The sequence below is a fragment of the Mastigoproctus giganteus genome, chromosome 13 (assembly GCF_048544385.1).
Source record: "Mastigoproctus giganteus isolate SK-2022 chromosome 13, ASM4854438v1, whole genome shotgun sequence".
Taxonomy (NCBI): Eukaryota; Metazoa; Arthropoda; class Arachnida; order Uropygi; family Thelyphonidae; genus Mastigoproctus; species Mastigoproctus giganteus.
Window position 1 is genome coordinate 112403664 of NC_143587.1, and position 16275 is coordinate 112419938.

Here is a 16275-nt window from a genome sequence, read left to right on the forward strand (position 1 = left end):
ATTCACATAGGTGACTTAAGAAAAGGCCTTTTTTTGCTTTGGGTTTCATAAGAATGAATGAAAGTGCAAGTGTGTGAGAAAAAGAACACAAACCATAAATGCTACAGTTAAGTATACACTAACCCTAGTTTTAATTAGTATTTAAATTTACATTACACATCATTACATCCCCCCCCCTGGCGTGTGAGAAAAAGATGAATGAGTGAGTGAAAAAAAAAATATATATATATATATATATAAATTATTTTTATGTGTAGAATATAGTAAGTATACATATAAGTATCGAATTTAACTAATGCTACTAATGAAAATACGGTGTACCCTGGGAGCGATATGTGTGTTGAACAAAGAGTGGAAGAAAGGAAAAGAAAATAAGTGTAACGATATAAAATGAAAAGAACCAAAAAGCAAATTTTTAAAAAACAACGACCAAGGTAGAAATAGCATTGTAGTATCTTTCATAATTTTTGTGTCTTCTTCAGAGGTCATCCACCAAAATTATGAAAAGGACAGCAATACTCTTACTTCTGTTTCTGACATGTTCTGTATGTCAAAGAACACGTGTAAGAAACCACGTGGTAAAATCTAAAAAGAATTTTGAATACAAATTTTGAATAAATAATTAAAATCAAGTTATGCAAAACTATTATGTGTTACTAAAGTATTACATACAGAACATGGATGACCTTACAGAAGTAAGTAGACCGCTATGAAAGTGAAATAGGCGAAGATAAAGGAATACGAGTGACTGAATGACAAGGACTTACTGCTACTGGTGGTGTTGACAGAAAAGACTGTGCCGGAGGCTAACCCGTGTATATATGCGTAGATACGCTAGCGGCGCCTAGCGTTAGACGAATTTTGGTGTCTGTATATTATGTAATGAATTTACGTAGGCGGTGGAGCTGCGCTAGGCTAAGATTAAGTACATGATGCTCAAACACCCAGGATAGCTAAGAAATATAATAGCTGACAAAGTAGCAGTAGAAGGCAGCTAAACTTTGTTAAGGCGAAAAAATATATTGGGTATAGTAAGAAAAATAGTGCTCTGGTATAGCGTTCGGTAGACTAATGGCGCACAGAGCATAAAATGTAGAATCTAGTAAAGTAAAAAGATGATTAAATTAGAAATATGTAGTTGGGCTAGGGTAATTCGGGGTTGCAAACCTGTTCCTATAGTTAGGACCCTGAATGAATGTCCGAGAGTTAGTGCATCATGTATTTAAGTCAGTTGTGTTAAAAGTGTAATTGTGTACATTTAAGTTACAATCAAATCACAATTAGCGATTAAATAAATAAATAAATCAAGATAGACTTAAAAATAATTACAAGATAAATACACTGTGTTAGGCCAATCGGTGGGTACGAGTTTTCCAGACTGTAAGACACCAAAGAGGCCTAGTGTATTGTATTTACACTATATACATACTTGATGCGTATGGGAATAATTATAAGTCAATAATGCTGTTTATATTAATATCTATTAGGTTCTTGTGCCTTAATATGTTAAGGGCTTTATTGATATGATGGTGCAAATATGCAATAGGAAAAAGATTTTTGGTCAGTTTACTGTATAAGTATGTCTATGTATAAGTACGTGTATATGTATACAGTATGTGTATGTATAAGTACGTGTATATGTATACAGTATGTGTGTGTATATATATATATATATATATATATATATATATATATATATATATATATATATACATACACACACACACACACACACATACTGTATATATATAAAACTTGGGGGGAAAAAATTATAAAATAAGAAAAAAGTAATTAAAAAAAATAATAAACAAATAATGCAGATTATGAATGAAGTAAATGTGTGTCTCTCCCAACCCCTTTGCCTGGTGGGTTCCCGCTGCCAGCTGACATATCCCATCCACAGAGCAAGATGGGCAGCTTGACCTTACCGGATTTGATGCTGCATGGACATGGCAACCACCACCAACAAAGACATACTGCAGCTTTGCTGCCGACATGCCATTGGCAATCTGAACTGGGTCCTCTAACCCAGTTCCCTTTAAAATCCCATCTCAAGGCAGGGGAGGGAGGAGACAGGTCTCTGCCTCCCCCCATACTTCACCTGGTGGAGTTCGTCTCCACTGACCTCTTTGGGGATGCCTACTCATCCCTATTCTTCTATCCATTTTCCTCCCAGTCCTCAGTCTCCCCCCCCTCTCTCTCTCACTAAACCAACCGAGTACACCCCTTAACAATGCCGCCAAATTCTAATCAACGTCTAAATTCTACCGATTTCGTGTAAATCTCTATGACAACTAACACTATTATCTTTTATCTAGCCTTCACATGCCTAAATTTAATAACATCAAAATTTGCCTGACTTATTAGGCCTTTTAACACATCTCTCTAGCGTTCAACCCCAACCAGCGATTTCTTAACAGCAATCCCATTTGTAGAGTGCAGCATTCTCAAGGTCAAATAAATAACACTATGTAATTATTTACCTGTGTTTACATAGGTCACTTAGGAAAAGGCCTGGTAAAAATTCAGATCTTGGGTACCACTCCATACTTTGACTAAAAGTCGGGAAGAAGGCAGTGACTGGCAGGTGCCACTCATTGTTTAGCCCCACCCCTTTTCCTCTTAGGTTCACATCCCTAGGGTGTTTATCCTCCCACTTGCCGCTGTTTTAAAATCAGGAACTCGTTTTCTAATTTTAAAACAGCGGGATATGGGGGATAAACACCCTATCTAAGCACCCCACCTCGATGACACAAAACAATCAGAAACAAAATGCATTCACAATAATCACCCAATCACAGAACTCAACCGTACAATCACACCATTCTATGACCATGCCCACTGTGCGGGAGACAAGTGGTACCCAAATAACAGATTTTAGCCAAAGGCCTTTGGCTTCAGGTTCCATAATGCATGAAGAATATTGTTGCATCCAAAAGAGCAGGACTAAAACATTTAATTAAAATATTTACAAACTAAACTATTTACAAATATACAATAATCATTAATATACAAAAAACATTACAATGGAACATCAAATGTCAGACAGTGAAGCATGTGCACGAGGTTGGTGAATGTTATGGAGGCAGTTGTCAATAATTAATTGCATTTGTAGTTACTTAATTGCCTCGACTCTTCTCCCATTGGCTCGAATAAATATCACTAGGAGGAAAACTTTTTTAATGTATAGAGAGAAATTAAAAGAACAAAGGCAATATACTCCAAGTACAACTAATTCAGGGAGGGGAGGAGCTGTTTAAATAAAAATCAATGTCTTACTATGTCTGGTGACCCAGACATAGTAAGACATGGATCGTCAGTCCAAATTAGCATGCTTTGAAAAGGTGTTTTATTTGTCTCCTCACATTTTAAAATGAGTTATTTTACTGAGCAAAGAATTTGCATCAGATTTTATTTTGAATTAGGGGGAAATGCAATAGAAATCCACGAAATGTTAAAAACAGTTTTTCTGAGATGTTGGCTTTGTTTGAAGTTTTGTTTGGAGACTTTTCAGTAGTTTGCAAAGCTTAAAGAGCTGTTTTTCTGTTTAAGGTAATTCTTGCCTGGCTGCTCTTCAAAAACCAATGATTTAATCATTCATGATTATGATCTGATCAAGACTGGCTGACAGAGTAATTTGTGAAGTTGCTAGTGAAATTGATATTTCCTATGGGAAATTTCTGTCAATTTTAACACAAGATTTTGGAATGTGATGTGCTTTACCCAAAATTTTGATAATCAAATGGAAGATTATCTTCTCCAAGCACCCCACTCCAAAAAGCAAGACAATCTCAAAAAAATGTGAAGATCATCCTTATTGCAATTTTTGATTCACAGGACATTATTCATTATGAATTTTTCCAACCTGGTCTAACAGAGAACCAGAAGTACTACAAAATGGTGGTGGTGGTGGTGGTGGTTGTTTGAGAGCTATTGGCACAAGAGCAGCTTAGTCTATAATGTGCCTAGTCTAGCAGACAGACTCTCTAGGTTAGAGAGTTTCATACTGACATTTTTCATTTTTCTTGATGTTGTTTAGAAGGAAGCCAAGATTTTGTTTTATAATTATGTAGCATTTTCGTAAATGTTATACTATTAATTTTTATATGTTTTGGTAGTATCTGATTAACTTAAGGAAACAGAAAACGATGTTAATATTTGGCCGGTCGTCTAAAATTGTTTTAAGCATTAGGTTGTTTTGTGCATTCATTATTGTTTGAAATGCTCTTAAATGTTCTCTATTAAATCTTGGACAGTTCACCATGAAGTGATGTACAGTGAGTGGAACTTGACAGTTTTGGCATTGAGGAGGGTCTTCACCTCTGAGTAAGTAAGAATGAGTCACATGGGTATGCCCGATTCGAAATCGAGCAAGGATCACTTCTTCGAGTCTGTTGGATCGGCAGCTAGTAGTCCATGGACGAAGTGTTTGTTTAATTACACGAAGTTTGGTGTTAGTTTGACCTTGCTTTGGTGGATTAATGACTTGTAATCAGTATAAGGTATTGAGTGAAAGGCATAGTCAGAGGTAGCAGCTTCTCTTGCCGCTTTGTCTGCTCTTTCATTTCCAGTTATTCCTGTATGGCCTGGAATCCAGCAGAATCTGATCTTGTGATTATTTTGTAACAGCTTTGATACTGAATATTGGACTTGTTGTAAAACTGGGTGTGCTTTGGTATTGGCATTCTGCAAGGAAGTGACAGAGCTAAGCGAGTCAGTGAAAATTATGCTGTTTGCTGTCTGTTTATGTTTAATTTTGTTTACGGACATCAAAATGGCTTGTAATTTGGCTGTAAAATACTGCATTCTTTTGGAAGTTGTTGGATGAGAGTGCAGCCTTCAAAGTGAATTGCAACTCCTACACAAGTCTCTGTTTTTGACCCATCTATGTATACGAAAGCGTGATGTTCATATTGTTCTTTGTATGCTGCATGTAGCTGCTGGTAGTTTGTTTTCGGGAGAGTTGTTTTCCCCAGGATTTAAAATTCAGGTCGTATGCAGGTTGAATTATAATCCATGGTGGAATGATCTGTGTAATCGTAGTAGTTGTGCTGCCATAATTAAGCTCTCGGCTTAACAGTAAATTTTTTAGACGGATGTTGGCAGGTTGGTTCATTCGTGGGTGGGCTTGGTATAAGTTTTCCCAGTAAGATGAAAACAGAACCTCTCTATTTGGATGATCGGTAAAGAGAGAGGTTCTGTGCATCTTGACAGCACAGTGTAATAAGTTCTGTCATCTAAGTTGTAGTGAAGGTTTGTGGGCTTCTGCATATAGGCTTTGTACAGGTGAAGTGCGAAAAGCTCCAAGTGCTATACGAAGCGCACTGTGGTGTATGGGATCTAACCATCTCAGTGCACTTGGTCTTGCGGAGTCGTAAACAGGTGCTCCATAATCCAGCTTGGAACATACCATTGCTCAATAAAGTTTAAGTAGTGTATGTCGATCTGCACCCCAAGTTGTTGTGGAAAGAACTTTGAGTAGGTTTAACTTCTTGATGCATGAACGTCTTAGTTGCTTAATATCAAGGAATGTTAATTTCTTATCCAAGAGAAGCCCTAAGAATCTTATGTTTGGTACAGCTGGGATCATATACCTATCCAATTTAAGTTCAGGATCAGGGTGTAGGTTTCATTTCCTGCAGAAAACTGGAAGCCATTTGTTTGCACCCATTTGGTTATTTTATTTATTGTTCTTTGTAGCTGCCATTCTAAACTTTGCATATTCTGAGAGTGATAGGAAATACTGAAATTGTCAACGTGTAAATCGATATCAACAGGTTTTGGTATATGTTTAGTTATGGAGTTTATTTTGACAGCAAAGAGGATAGTGCTAAGCATGGACCCTCGAGGCAGGCCCTCTTCTTGGGTGAAGACTTTTGAAAGAGTATTTTGCAACTTAACTTGAAATGACCTGTGGGATAAGAAATGTCCACGTAATCCAAAGTGATATAGGTTTTGGATAATTCCATAATGCCATGCTGTATCATAAGCCTTTTCTATATCGAAACAGATCACTATGTGGTGATCTTTTCAGATAAAGGCATTCCGCACACTGTTTTCTAATTTTGAACGATTTTACCTGAAACCATTCTGTGCTGGATTGAGAAGGTTATTTCTGTTCAAAAACCATGTTTATCAATGCTCGTCTAAACATGGTTTTCTGTTCAAAAACCATGTTTAGACGAGCATTGATAATTTTCTCCATAACTTTTCCCAGGCAACTTGTTAGAGCTATTGGACGGTAGTTGCGTGGGTCAGAGAGATCTTTCCCTGGTTTTGGGAAAGCAAGAATTATTGCATGATGCCAACTGTCTGGAAATTGGTTTTCTAGGAAGATTCTGTTATATAGTTCTAATAATGCCATGTGGGATTGTTCATCGAGTTGCTTTAACATAATTTAAATAACAAATGTTAGTGGAGTTCGGTGCTGGGCCCATTGTTGTTTTGTATATTTATCAATGATATTAATGAAGGTATATCAGGTTTCATGTCGAAGTTTGCAGATGATACAAAGGTTGGCAGGGTTGTTAACAATAGTAAAGACAGTATGCTATTCCAACTGGATCTAGATAAGTTGGGCAAATGGGCTGAGAAGTGGCAACTGAAATTTAACATTGACAAATGCAAAGTACTGCACATGGGTAGCAATAACCGAAGAGAAATATACCAACTGTGTGGTACTACACTCAGGGAAGTGGAAAGTGAAAAAGACACGGTGGTTACTGTGCAGTCGAATATGAAGTTCTCTGAGCAGTGCAGATAGGCTTCTAGGGCAGGTTATGGAGTCTTGTCAATGCTATACAGGAATTTTGCTAGCAGGGACAGGGAGGTAATTATCCCATTATACAAGGCAATGGTCCTAGAGTACTGTGTACTCTAGGACCATTGCCTTGTATAATGCACCTAGAGTATTGTGTACTGGTCTGGAGGCCTCATTTTAGGAAGTATGTAGAGTTGCTAGAATGAGTACAAAGAATGGCAACAAGATTGGTGAGGGGAACAAAAGGGTGCTCTTACCAAGAAAGGCTTAAGTTCTGCAATTTGCCTTTAGCCAGCGGGAGTTGATTGGTGGAACAGACTTCCATCTTTTGTTGTAGAAGTTGATAGCCTAAATAAATTTAAGGCTGAGCTGGGCAGGCATTTGGAACAAATGGAGGGGTGAAAGCGAAGGTTTTTTTTTTTTTTTTTTTGGCTGATGCTGCATAAGCTTGCTTTCTTGCATTGCATGCCTCTACTAATGCAAATGCCATATAGTGAATTTGGTCTGGTCCTGCAACACTTTGCTTTGTCTGTGATAGAGCATGTTTTAATTCATGGAATGTTAAAGGTAGGTTGTACTCTTCATAATTTCTTGTGAAAATATTCAGTTTATGTGTTTCTATTCTTGCCTTGTATATTTGAAAACTGGGAGTATATGAGGCAGTTGCTGATATTTTGGCAAAGGTTTTGCCCAGTACATTGGTTATTTCTGATGGCTCTGCAGTGACTTGTCCATTCCAGTTTAGGATTGGAGTTGGAGTAATCTGGTATCTTCCATTCATTTTGTTAGTTTTATTCCACAGTTTTAGATGGTGTGGAACTTATTAATGTAGATGCAAATTTTATCCAGGGTGCTTTTCTACTGGCTTGCCTAATATATCTGGCTTTCGCCCTTGCCTTCTTAAACAATATATCTTCGAAAAGTATTCCAAGTTTTATTTTGCTCTTTTTTAGCCTGCGCACATTCTGCATTCCACCATGATTTTGGATGCGTTGGAAAGTGAGACGATGGTTTTGTGATAGAGTGATAAGCAGCTTGAATTATTTTATTTGTTACATATTGTACTGCTGCATCTAACAATTTTTGCTTGATAGTACCAACATTTAGTTTTGCAAATGATTTATAAGTTTCCCAATCTGCTTCATTTATTTTTCATCTGGGAGTTTTAAGTGACTTGCATGTAGTTCCTAATGACATGGTGATGATTATTGGATAGTGATCGCTACTGAGAGGATCACTGTGCACTGACCAATCAAGTATTGGAGAACATACAGACAGGTCTACAGCTGTAGTATTACCTGATGGAAGATGCATATATGTATGTATGCCATCGTTCAACAAAGTTAAATCATTCTTGTCTATCCATTTTTCAATTTGTTTTCCTCTCCAATCTGTGGCTGTGTTACCCCACACAGGCTATGCCCGTTCAGGTCGCCTAGTACACAGAAGGGGGTAGATAACTGCATTACTATGCTTTCTAAGTCCTGTTGTAATAAATCCTGGTTTGGTGGAACATAAATTGTTATTACAGTTATGAGGGATCTAGTGGCTATGCGTACTGCAACTTCTTCAAGGGTTGTGTTTAGCAGGACAATCTGTGAAGGAATGTGAGAATTTACTAGTATTGCCACACCACCACCATGAGTTGTGCTACCTGTTACTCTGTCCTTTCGATATGCTGTATAGTTCTTTATTAAGGTAGAGTCTTGAGGTCTGATGTAGGTTTCTTGCAAGCAAAGACATAGCAGTGCATACTGTGCAATCAGATTGTATATGTCACCTACGTTAGTGCGGAATACTCTAGAGGTTTTCAGACTGTTTCCTAGATGCTGTTTTAAATCTTTCACATGTAGGTTCCCCCTTTTTGGGGAAATAAGGTTTTCCAGTATCCATCTCTTCTGCAAAAATCTCTATTACTGATTTGTCTGCTTGGTTGGTCGCTTCTGGTTTCCATTTGTTCAGTTGACTTCTGGCTTATGACATTAAGTTTTTCTTGCGAGGCTTTCGTTTTCAAATATTTTACATCGGGAAGTACAGATAGTGGTGTGTTGGTGAATTTCTCTTGATGTTTTGGCTGGGATACTGTAAATAGCATACATGCCCAAGGAATTGTAAAAGCTGTTTGCCCAATTTGAGATGAACTTCTTTGGAGGAATTGTAAAAGCTGTTTGGGTTTCTATTGTACGCCGATTCGTTATGACCTGTGCATAGGAAGGTCTGTTGAAGATAGTCAGGAGTACAGTTCTCTTAGCTTCTTGGTATGTGACAGAATGTTCTACTTTATACCGTTGAATCTGCTTTTCTCTTTTCCAATATTCATCTGGAATAGGCGGAATGGTCCCCCTTGCAGTTTGGACATTTTGGTTTCTTGGTCGAACAGTTCTGATTGCTGTGCTCCTGAGACCCGCAGTTGGAACAGATGGCAACACCACAGCATGCCATTTGTGAATTACCATAATTTTGGCATTTAAAGCAGCAGACAGGATTCAGAATGTATGGTCTGATGTTACAATTTAGATATCCAGCCTTCACAGATGTAGGTGGTTTAGGCGTGTTAAACATCAGTATGATATTTCTGGTCGGGGTAAGTGTCCCATCTCTAGTAATTTTAATCCTTCTCACAGCTACGACGCCTTGATCTTCAAGTTCATTTTTAATTTCTTCTTCAGAGACACTGATAAGGTCCCATTCAGAAATGACTCCTTTCGATGTATTTAGCCTATTATTGGGAAGAGACCTTTCCTGGAATCCCACCAAATGTTTTCATTTGACGCAGTCTTTCTGCATGTTTGGCATTTGCTGTCTCGACTAGATGTTGCCTAATTTGAGTGGCTTTACATTTTGTGGTGTTCCAGCCACACTTTCTAAACATTTCTGGATGACAATGGTGACAGTTTTCCTAATGGCTGTTTTGATGTAGAATAAAAGACAATAAATGTAGGTGCATGAAGCAATGTCACGTCCTTTTTTTGCCTTTTAGTTGCAATAGTCTCATTGTCCTCATTTTTCCAACTCAAAGGCATCAGATCTTTGGGATCCATGGTTGTAATGTTTGAATCATTCATTTGCTCCTTTTAGCCCTGGGAGTGAGAACTTTTCCTCCCAGGTTTCCGGCCTCACCACAGGACTGGAGCGGTGCCACCTAGTGACCAAGTGGAAGTAGATTAGTGGTTAGTAGGACTAGGATATAAATAAAAGAAATGTGTCTTTCCTTCCTTCGGAACTTTGCACTGATACTTTTCAGCAACTATATATATATATATATATATATATATATATATATATATATATATATATATATATATATATATATATATATATATATATATTTCCAAGTATAAAAAGCAAATATTAAATGTTATAATAAATATAAGTATTATAATAAATATTAAGTAGTAACATAACCAATTAATGCCATCTAGGACGATTAAACATTACATCGGTCTGTATGAATATGAGTTAAGTTAATAATGGTTAGAGTTTTTTTAAAAATAAAATATGATATACTAGCTTATCAGGTAAACCATAAACCATGGTGAGTACCCAACGTGACCTGGAAAAAATCAATCTATGCCATGACATAAGCAATAAAAATATATAAAAATACCATTAAAATGTTAGTTATGGCAATCAGATACATTGCAAGGGACTTTTTCGAGGGCTAACCCTTACAATGTATCAACCATAATTAACGAGCTATCCGTTTCTGTAGTCATCGTCCAGCATAACTATGTCCTAATATACGTAAAATAGTATTAAGTTAGAGCCAATGGTATAAATATAAATTTATAAATATAAATTATAAATATAAATTTATATTTATACCATTGGCTCTAACTTAATACTATTTTACGTATATTAGGACATAGTTATGCTGGACGATGACTACAGAAACGGATAGCTCGTTAATTATGGTTGATACATTGTAAGGGTTAGCCCTCGAAAAAGTCCCTTGCAATGTATCTGATTGCCATAACTAACATTTTAATGGTATTTTTATATATTTTTATTGCTTATGTCATGGCATAGATTGATTTTTTCCAGGTCACGTTGGGTACTCACCATGGTTTATGGTTTACCTGATAAGCTAGTATATCATATTTTATTTTTAAAAAAACTCTAACCATTATTAACTTAACTCATATATATATATATATATATATATACAATAGAGAATTAGATTTAAACTCTAGATATATGTAACACACTCACTTTAGAAATCGCCTAATCACTAGAAACACTTGGCACTCGGGGCCACTACAAAACGGGTCTACAGTGATTGTGAGATGCTGTTTGGCATCGTGGTAGTGCCCCTCCACACAGCATTTTCCATTTGAGAATTTCTTGCAAAGTGCTCCATCACTGTTTTCTCTCATCCACCATACCAGATTTAATCCCATGTAATTTTTTTTTTTAAGTGAAACATCCTTGAAGCACCTCAACTGAGTAAATTTGATCGGTCACGAAAAATGAGACGCAGAAGTCTCACATTTTTCGTGACGCAGAAAAATGCACAACTGTGGCTGTTTCGGTTTACTACTTACACCCCTCAGACTGGTAAACTACTCTGCCTACTCAAAAAAAAAAAAAAAAAAAAATGATTGCTATTTTGAAGCCAGGCAAGACTAATAATAGGCCAAAGAGTATTGCACAATCTTACTGTTAAGTGTGTGCAAAAACTACTGGAACAATGACTTCTGATCAAAATTGGTCCAAAAATATTAGAGCAAATACCTCTTGAGCAGGCAGGCTTCAGGCTCAATGAAGCTGTACCGACCAGGTCCTTTCTCTAACAACCTACATAGAGGCAAGTTTCCAATGATGACTTAAAACATCTGCTGAATATGATACTATTTGTAGAGAGGGAGTGATCTACAAATTACTTCAAGCCATACCCTGCAAGATCATCACTCAACTTGTAGATATGTTGAGCAATAGAGTATTTCAAGTGATTATGGGTAGTGCAATAAGTAGGCAAAAAAAAAACTTAATAATGGTTCAGTACTAACCCCACTTTTATTCAGTCTAAATATTGCCAATATGACTGACATTAGGTCAAGAAAATTTGGATATGCTGATGACTGGGTATTAGCTACAAAACCTACATCCATACAAAAAACAGAAGAAAAGTTAAAAATGACTTAAATACTCTTGGAAATTACTTTCATAAATGGAGGCTCCAACCTAGCATGAATAAAACTTAGGTTGCTTGTTTCCATCTTAATGACAAAAGCTACCACAGATCTTAGGAGGGGGTACTTTGATAATTCTTTCCTACAACATAACAGATACCCTAAGTACCTGTATGTAACATTTGATAGAACTTTGTCTTTCGAAACACATTTGCTAGAGACTACTGCAAAATTGAAAACCCAAAATAACATCCTCCAGAAACAATGAGGGCTTGGCCAGCAGACTTATCTACTCTACAACTGAATACTGCATCCCTGTCTGGTTAAATAGTCCACATGTTAAAAATGATCGATGTGCAACTGAATAATACCATGTGCTTAATCTCAGGAACAATCAAGTCCACACCTACTCAATGGCTTCCATTGAGTAGGTGTGGTCCATTCTAAGTCACATTCCTGCACCAAAACTTCGTAGATCCAATGCATTGGTTAGAGAATACCATAAGATATCTGAAAACTCGTAACTGCCTATTCATGAAGATATTGCTGATTTAAGTATTAACAGACTTTGCTCCAGACATCCCCCAGTTAGAACAGCTGAGAATCTTTTTTTTTTTTTTTTTATGTAACACCAAACACGAGAGGTGTTAGAACCTATAGTACTTAGTACTGTGCTTGGGTTGGAGGTTGAGAAGACGAAAGAAGATATTTGTTGACACTGGACTTGAACTTCTGTAGACTGTAATTTTCAGGAAATAGGTATGAAGGAAGGTTGTTCCAGAAAACGGCAGTTGAATGAATAAACGAGGAAGATGAAAAGTTGGTTCTGTGAGTTTGAAGTGGGACAGTAAATGGATGCTGGCTGGTGGCGGCACGTGTTCGGACTGTTTTGAACGAGAGAGCAGGAATTATAGAAGCTAATTCAGAACAGTGCCCATGGAAACATCTGTAGAAGAGGCATGCAGCAGAAACAGTACGTCTATGAGACAGCGAGTGCAGAGACTCTGTTAGAGATGAATCATTAATTAACCTAACTGCCCTCTTCTGAATGGAATCAAGAAGCCTGAGAGAGGTTTTGGGGGCACCACCCCAGATGTGGGAACAATATTCCATGGCAGGGCGGATTTGCAATTTACACAGAGTGAGCAGCTGTTTGGAAGAAAAGTAACGCCAAGAGCGAAAGAGAAAACCAAGTTTTTTAGATACAGAAGAAGCAATATTTGTAATGTGCTTGTGCCAAGAGAGATTAGAAGTCAGAGTAATTCCCAAAAGAGATATATCATTTTGCCTAGAAATCGGAGTGTCACTAAAGATAAGCATAGGAGGCAGAAGAATCCTTTTTGCGAGATATAAGACAGGACTGAGTTTTAGAAGGGTTGAAATCAACTAAGTTGTCTTTGCCCCACTGGAGAATTACCCGAAGATCAGCATTTAAGGAATTGGTAGCAGATTTTCGAGAAGTTGAAGCTGATTGAGCAGGACAAGGTTTCTCAAAATGGAAAGCGGAATGCAATGTGCTATCATCTGCAAAACTATGGATAGGATTTCCAGTCAATGGAAGAAGGTCATTAATATAGAAGAGGAAAAGAGTGGGGGAAAGAACTAAACCTTGGGGAACATCGGCATTAGTGGAGAAGTTAGAAGACAGAGAGCCATCTACCATCACTCTCAGTGAGCGATCAGAGAGAAAACTGGATAACCAATTACTAAAAACAGTTGGCAAACCATAAGATGGAAGCTTGTTTAGAACACTTTATGCCAAACACGATTGAAAGCCTTTGAGATGTCAAGAGCAACTACTTGCGTTTCACCGAACCTTTCCATTGAATTAGTCCATAAATGGGTAACATATGCCAGAATATCACCAGTGGATCGACACTGATGAAATCCATACTGGCGATTGTTGATCAGACAGAAGGTTTCCAGGTAGTTTAAAATTTGGCGGTTAATTGATTTCTCCATTACTTTAGAAAGAATAGAAGTAATTGCAATGGGACGATAATTGGATGGGAGGGATTTGTCACCCTTTTTAGGAACTGGCTGGATATGAGCAAATTTCCAAGTAAAAGGAAAAACACCTTTGGAATAAGAAAGTGAAAAAAGCCGGCAAAGAATAGGAGTAAGTTCAGGAGCACAGGTTTTGAGAACAAATGGAGAAATACCATCGGGACCTGGAGCTTTCTTAGCATCAAGATTCGTCAAAATCCTTCTGACATCCTTTTGACAGAAGACCACAGGAGGCATTGAATGGGTGTGCTGGGAATAGTGGGAGGTGTTTTACCAAGATCGTTAATGCATGAGTTGAAAGAAAAATGGGATGCTAGCAGGTCAGCTTTATCCTTGGCTGAAGTGACAACAGAACCATCTGGTTTGGACAGAGGTGGGAAAAGAGATGGGCAAAAGTTGCGGCCAATAGCTTTGGTAAGAGACCAGAATGCTCGGATACCATTACGGCAAGAAGCTAGTTTTCTACTCTTAGCCTGTTCAAACTCTTGTTTGAACTGGTTAATAACTGCTTTACAACTGTTGCGAGCTTTGGTGTAGGCAGAAAATGAAACTGAAGAATTAGAAACAAGCCAATTACGATATGCAACCTTCTTCTCTTGAACAGCCTTAGCACATTTATTGGAAAACCAAGGTTTAGATAAAGGACGAGATTTTAAAGTGGAGTGTGGGATAAAGGATTCCATTCCTGCAAGAATAATTTCACTGACATGATCTGAGCAAACGTTGACATCAGAACTTTTGAAACAGTAATCCGACCAAGGAAAAGAAGAAAAGAAGTCTCACAGGTCATCCCATTTTGCATTCTTGTAATGCCAAACAACAGGAGGTTGGGAATAGCCATGAGATAAAGGTTCCATTGGAGAAGAGACAATCACCAAGTCGTAATCTGAAGTTTGTTGTTTTTGTTATTTGGTTTTTAGGAGCATTAGCAACTAAGGCCATATTGCTCTGGGGATATGCAGTGGTCATTTCCTGACCTTTCCGCATCCTCCGTATTTGGTGGTCACGGGCTCGAACCCCGGTCTGATCAAGAAGCGTGTGCTATGCACTGCTGCTCCTACCCACCTGGCTATGGAGGTGCCTGATCTGAAGTGCCTAAAGGACCTCTCACTTCGACCGTGTACTTAGAAGGGTTGTTTGCGAGAAAAAGATCAAGCGTATTGGCTGTATGATTAGGATTGTCCGGTATTCTTGTAGGTAAATGAACAATCTGTGCAAGATCATTAGTAATTGCAAAAGCCTCAGCATCTCGGCCAGCTGGGTTGGTGTGACTAGAAAATGGAAGCCAGCTGGAGTTGTGAACATTAAAATCACCAAGGAAAATTACCTCACTGTTAGGAAAGTTGGACTGGAGAAAGTCAAGTTGCAAAGAGAGGAAGTCAAAGAGCTCCAAGTGATCAGTGGAGTTGGGAGATTTTAAGCCAGAGAAGATCAAAGAGAGGAGATTCCAAATTGCCAAGTCTTTGACAGGAAATATCAGAACGGACATATGCACAAGTACCACCTTTGAGGCAAAAAGAATCATACAGCGAATAATTTGGGCATCTGAGATGTGCAGTAGTTGAATCAACCGATAACTGAGACACTGTCAGAAAAAGTACATGGGGTTTGGCAGGCTGCAAGTGGAAATGGACATCGTTGAGATTAGAACTGAGACCACGTATATTTGTGAAATGAATTGGTCAACATTTGCTGTCGATGGGGTAAATTGTAAAGTTATTCCTGAAGTGTGCTTGGGAGGTTTAGATCTTTTCGCAGATAAGCTTGCTCTATCAGTTTGATAATTCATCGTGTATTCAATAGTAAGAAAAAGTGGGTGGGACATGCTGTATGAAGCAATGAAATTTTTGGATATGGCATACACATGGTAAGAATATACCCAGATCCTTGACATAATGTGGCCTCGACAATGCTCTCCGCATACACACTACTCGGACTCCCTCCAGTCACTATCTGGCAGAGTAGAGGTAGCAAGATTATACACTAGCTGATCCGGAAGCCTCCTAGAGAGTTACCAATAGGTTCAGTCTGAAGTACTAACTAGCGGCCGGCCTGCGAACACCGTTTTAGAGCTGTACCCTCGAAATGTAAGGAATATTGGATCTCACCACGATGTTCATCATAACCTCAAAAATCATCAATCATACTGCATGATGGAAGAGATGGGGAAGGGTTGACTGGAACTTAGCTCTAGAGACTAAACATGGGTTCCACCACTTCAAGCCTCCAATAAGCAAAGTGGTGGTATTGCACTGGTTGATGAGAGTCGTCATCTACCACCTAGTACTGCCTGGTAACATTGAAGGGCGGCGTTGCTCCATGTGGTGTGGGTGCCACACCTCGACCCTTGCTTACATTGGTTCACACCTGGATGGT

General features: G+C 38.1%; 1 protein-coding gene across 1 annotated transcript in view; it reads right to left on the reverse strand.

Annotated features, from left to right (window-relative positions):
* LOC150076368 (TGF-beta-activated kinase 1 and MAP3K7-binding protein 1-like) overlaps window positions 1-16275 on the reverse strand; it is a 154648-nt gene that overhangs the window by 107029 nt on the left and 31344 nt on the right. The window lies entirely within an intron of this gene.